We start from the raw sequence: 5,927 nt of genomic DNA, 5'->3' as shown, positions 1-5,927 counted from the left end.
ATCTGAGGGAACTTCTTCCAATTAATCAGCTTATGAAAGTAGGCCTGACAGTTAGCTACCATAGAATCAGAAGGAGACACACCGTCCTCATGCTTCACCTTATTCCTAGCATTCAGAATAAACCAAGCAACAATGAAGGGAAGAGGCATCATGTTTATTTCGTGCCAGTCTCTCAATCTGTCTTTTAAATTGCCCTAGCCCACATTGAACAGGTTTAGGTTACTGTTAGAGTTCAGCTTGTTCCAAACCTCCCTAGCAAAATTGCATCTGAAAAAGAGATGATCACTGGATTCTTGATTATTATTGCATAGGTGACATCTTGAGGGGCCTTTCAATCCTTTCAGCTTCAATATGTCATCTGTTGGAATTAAAGCACTTAGGACTCTCCAAGAAAATAACTACATAGAAGGAGTTACAAATTTTTGGCAATTGTTAATATTCCACTTGTAATCTTCCCATCTAAATAGACTATTGTATATGCCCTTTGAAATGCTGAATTTGGTTCTGTTAATTAGCTGAATTTGGTCTTTCTTATTTCTGTCAAACTGGATTTTAGAGATACTTCTAACAGCAGAATCTTTCAGGATTTTGTTCAAGGCTTCCTCAGACCACTCATTGTCATTCCAACAAGCTTTAACCAGTAAATCTTCATCTTTTCCATTCTGTAGAGGCTCCAATTGATCAGCATGGAACCAGTTGTCCTTCCAGAAGTTGATCTCTCCCATTCCCAGCTCCCAGATAAGATATTTTTCAATCTCCTCTCTTCCCTTAAGCATATTGGTCCAAATCTTGGATTCTCCAACCTTCTTAGTAACATCTCCAAAGTGAGCATTTTTATAGTATTTTGCCATCATGAAATTAGCCCACAGGCTTTCTTTTTGTCTAAATCTGAGCCATAGTTTACACATGTTGATTTGCTGCATATGGTGTAGACCTTTAAAACCCAAGCCTCCAGCTTCATAAGGTTTAGCCACTCTTTTCCAACTAGCCCAAATCATTTGTTTCCTATTCCCAACCCAAGGAAATCTGTTAAAAGTTCTCTCCAGCATCAAAGTGGAGCTTCTTTTCATATTGGCCACTTGGAGGGTATAGAGGGGGATAGATGTGAGGATGCTCTTTAGGAGGGTGATCCTACCCCCATTAGATAAGAAAGAGTTAGTCCACCCCTGAAGGGTAGAATTGATTTTGTCTATAACCTCATGAAATTGTGTCTGTTTGATTCTACCTCTGACTAATTGGGTGCCCAAATATTTAAAAGGTATGCTAATGGTAGAAAACCCTGTAAATTTTCCCTTCCACTGCCTGATTGGAATAGGAACTCTCTTGCTTGCTAGAAATTGGCATTTTCCTTTATTAACTTTCAGCTCAGATACTTGTTGAAATTTTTTCAAGCACTCATCAAGGTATCTAGTTGCACCCTTGGTTTCCCTTTTGAAAATAAGGATAACATCAGCATAAATAAGGTGACTTATATCCATCTTAGCTTTGTTGTGATAGACATTTAACCTATTACTTTTCTCCTGGCCATCAATGAGTTTTGATAGATGAGTTTTCTCCTGGCCATCAATGAGTTTTGATAGATAATCTAAGACCAGAATGAAAATAGTTGGGGAGAGAGGGTCACCTTGTTTAAGGCCTCTATTTGCTTTGAAAAAACCATGAGCTTTCCCATATATGAGGACTGAGTTGGCATTATCCTCTAGCCATCTTTTAATGGTCCGACAGAACTCCACTGAGAATTTTCTAGCCTCCAAACATTCCATGATAAATTCCCAATTCACCATATCATAAGCCTTCTTTATGTCCAGTTTATAAATTACATTTCCTCCTCTGTAGGGTCTCTCCAAATCTTGTAATAGTTCTTGAGCTAGTAAAATTTGGTCCCCTATACTTCTCCTTTTCACAAAAGCTGCTTGATTGGTGATGATCAACTGGGGTAGAACTGGTTGAAGTCTGCTTACCAGAATATTACTAACAATTTTGCTTATAACATTGGTAAGACTTATAGTTTTGAATTGACTCCAGCAGTTTTTAATAGAATTCCTTGGAATGAAAACAATTGAAGAAGCACTGAAGTTATAGGGAGAGGATGGCCATTTAAGAAAATGTTAAATAGCTTGAATTACCTCTACCTTAATTACCCCCCAGGCTTTTTTGTAGAAGTCTGCAGTAAATCCATCAGGACCAGCTGATTTACTGCTGTCAATGGACAGCAAGGCTCTTTGAATCTCCTCCTCCTCAGAAATATCGGTCAGCTTTAGATTAGCAGTGAACTGTTTGCTTTCTGAAAATAATTGTTTATCTATGTGGCCTCTGTCAGTAGCATTATCCTTCATGAGTTGTTGGCAGTATAACACAGCACTTTCAGCAATCTCCTCCTCCTTCCTAATCCAATTACCATTCTGATCTTTAATACAGTGAATTGTGTTGCATTTCCTATGGTAATTGACGCAAGCATGATAAAATTTTGTGTTTTTATCTTCTTCAGTAAATTTAGTTTTGGCAACTTTTTGCTTAGGGAATTGGTCATGCCAATTTATGGCAGCAAGAACTTTCTCATTTGCCTCTAAAAGAGCAGTATCATCAGTGTTTCCTTTGTTCTGCTCCTACTCCAAAGTCTGCAGCTTCTATTCAGCCTTATCCACAACCTTCATCAAATCTCCAAAAGTGGTCCAACTCCACTTTTTTAGGGCAGTACCTACCTTTTTTGCTTTTGCCACAAGAAGATGAATGGGTCAGGGTGTGACTCATTATTGCAGTTCTCCTTAACAACTGGCAAGAAGTCCTTGTGCTGTGACCAAACATTCAGGTACCTAAAAGCATCCTTCTGACAGCAACTCTATGGGCCTGTGTTATAGTAGTATGCAAAAAATTTTGGATCCAGTGGTCATTTGCTAAGACTCTATCCAGTCTTTCCCATAAGTTCTTCCTTCTCCATGTGAAGGCAGGTCCATTGTATCCCATATCAAATAAGCTAGTATTTTGGATGTTATCATTGAAATTGGACATAATGATGGGATTGGGGGTTCTACCCCCCTCCTTTCAGCAGGTGATGAAATACAATTGAAGTCTCCTCCCATAATCTAAGATTTATCAATAGAGCCTTGAATGTGCTGAAAGGTCTCCCACAGCTCAATTCTAGCAGTTTTGGAGCTTCTTGCATAAACAAAAGAAGCAAATCCATCTATTCCTTCAGTACTAATGTTCATTTGAAGAATTTGCTGGTGATTAACTAAGATAGAGCACTTCATTTCTTTCCTACAGAAAACCAAATTTTATTATTTAGGTTAGTAAAAAGATTAAAGCCAGGAAACACTTTTGCTATATTGCTATATTCTTAGGCTATATTCTTAGTGTTAACATGAACCATGGGTTCCAAAATGGCTAAGCACCAAAATTTGTATTTTTTGTTTAGATATTTCAATCTTTTTAAAGATAAGGGGTTAGTAAGTCCCCTTATATTCCAACACAGCATATTGATCATGGGGAGGGAGGGAAGGTGGAGTGTTGGGATCTAGATCTAGTCCTTCCCCTTAGTTTGCTTCCTCTTCTTTGGGTGCTATGGTCTTCCATTAAAACTAATTCCTTTTCCTTTCCCTTTTTCAAGGCTTCTTGTTTAGAGCTTCCTTTCTTCCTTATTTTTTGAATCTGCCTTTCTAATTACAATTCTTTGTTTAGTTCTATGACTATATAATCTATAGGGGAGGCCACCTCCTCTCTAGCCTCTTGCTCCCTTGTGTTCTTTACAACCTTTGTTGAATCCCTTAAAGTGGCTATCACTGAAATGTTCCCATTCTCAGTATTTCTTGTCTCCACAATCTCTCCCACTGTTTCACCCTTCTTAGCAAGAGAGGTCTCAACTGGCTGAGTCTGGGGAGTACCTTAATTAATAATTGGAATGTTTGTGTCTGAAATCCCAGCCACCATGGAGTTCTGGTGGTAATCTTCTTTGCTGTTATTTCTCAGTAGGTGAGTGTATTCAGTGTTGGGTTCCAGCTGTGTGTAGGTTGTTTTCCTTCTGTTAGGTGGGTTTAGCCTGTAGCATTTCTCCCTAGTATGGCCAAACATCTTACAATGTTGACAGTAATAAGGTCTTTGCTCCATGACAACCTCCTGCCAAAATCCCTTCAATGAGTCTCCAATCCAAATCCTCTTGACATCAGGTAGAGTAACATCCCTCTCCACCAAAATTTTGGCAATAACAGACCTTGCTTTATTGTATGTAGCAGCATCCTCCTTCAAAGGTGTTCCTAATGTGCAGACAGTGTTGAATAAAGCATTTAGTTTAAAGATATGCAAAGGCGGTTTTGGTAGTTTGAACCAAATTAACACTGTAAGGGGCTCCTGAGAAGGGTCATACTCAGCGGTCCATTTTAGAATTTTCATTTCACCTCCTGCAATGATTATTGATTGTTTGGCAAATATTCTAGCATAATATTCTTCCGATGTCAGCTGGATAAGGAGATGTCTGCCATCCAATAATCCAAGCTTCCAATCTGCTATATTCAGTGATTCAAAGTAATTCCTCACAAACTCCATTTTTGGGTTTCGCAGGCTAAACTTTCCAATGAATGTGAACTTGACATCCAAGTTCAGTTCATCAATGTCCTGTTCTTTAAAAACAGCAGCTGGTTCTCCATCCTTAGAGCCCACACGATGGATGCAAGAGGCAGAACCCCTTCCAGCAGCAGTATTATGAAAATCTTGAGGGAAAACTAATTTATCAGGGTCCACCAGGGAAGAAGAAGATTTTCCAACAGCCCCAACATAGGTAGCTTTACTCCATTGCAGGTTAGTCTCCAAATCAATAGGGGTGGCCATAAACCCTAGCAGCAGCACCCTACAGGGTGTTCCAACAACTAGAAAAAAGAAGAAAAGGGGAAGGGCTTCCAAACCTGTTCAACAACAATGGAACAGTAACTGAACAGGCCAAAGCTACTCCCAAAGAAGTTCAGCAACAAAGAACCAGGAAACGCCAGCAAACACCAAAAGCAAGAAAAGCCAAACCACTTCTTGAAGAGAAAGCAGGCTTCTTCCCACAGCTCAACAGCCTCACTAAGCAGGGCCATCACTTCCCAAACCCTAACAGATATATATTAAACATATTTCATAATTGGGAATTAAACATCTTTTATAATTTGGTGTTGGGATATCCATTTCAGTGACTGAGAATTTCTAATTTGGTGACCAACAAGAAGATTCAAATTATGTTCGAGAAAGTTTTGAAGTTTTGGACATGAAGGAAAAAGATGAATTTTTTTGTCCATCAATTGAAAAACGTCATGAGCTTGAGTTGAAGTTACTTCATAAACATTTGAAATATGTCTTTTTAGGTGATTCCCCAACAATACATGTTATAATTTCCTCAAATTTAACAATAGAAGAAGAAGAAATTTTAATGAAAACCTTGACAAATTATAAGAAAGTCTTTGGATGGACAATTGCTGATATTCAAAGAATCATTCCTTCAGTTTGCATGCATATAATTCTTATGGAAGAGAACTGGAAACCCAAGGCTGATCCTCAAAAGAGATTGAATCTTGTTATGAAAGAAGTTATCAAGAAGGAAATTTTAAAGTGGTTAGATGCTAAAATTATCTACCCAATTTAAGATAGTGTATGAGTTAGTCCTATTCACTGTATTCCTAAGAATGGAGGAGTAACTGTGATTATAAATGAACATAGAGAAGTAATACCATCAAGAAAATTCATAGAGTGGAGAATATGAGTTGATTATAGAAAGTTAAATCTCGTCACTAAGAAAGATAATTTTCCACTACCATTTCTAGGTCAAATGTTGGATAGACTAGCTAGGCATAAATACTCTTGTTTTCTCGATGAATATACTTGTTATGACCTATTATAAATATCTCCTGAGGATCAAAAGAAAACAACATTTACTAGTCTTATGGTACATTAGCTTTTAA

The sequence above is a fragment of the Phalaenopsis equestris genome, unplaced genomic scaffold (assembly GCF_001263595.1).
Source record: "Phalaenopsis equestris unplaced genomic scaffold, ASM126359v1 Scaffold001363, whole genome shotgun sequence".
Classification (NCBI taxonomy): domain Eukaryota; kingdom Viridiplantae; phylum Streptophyta; class Magnoliopsida; order Asparagales; family Orchidaceae; genus Phalaenopsis; species Phalaenopsis equestris.
The sequence above is the reverse complement of the archived record's forward strand: the minus strand, read 5'-3'. Positions refer to the sequence as shown.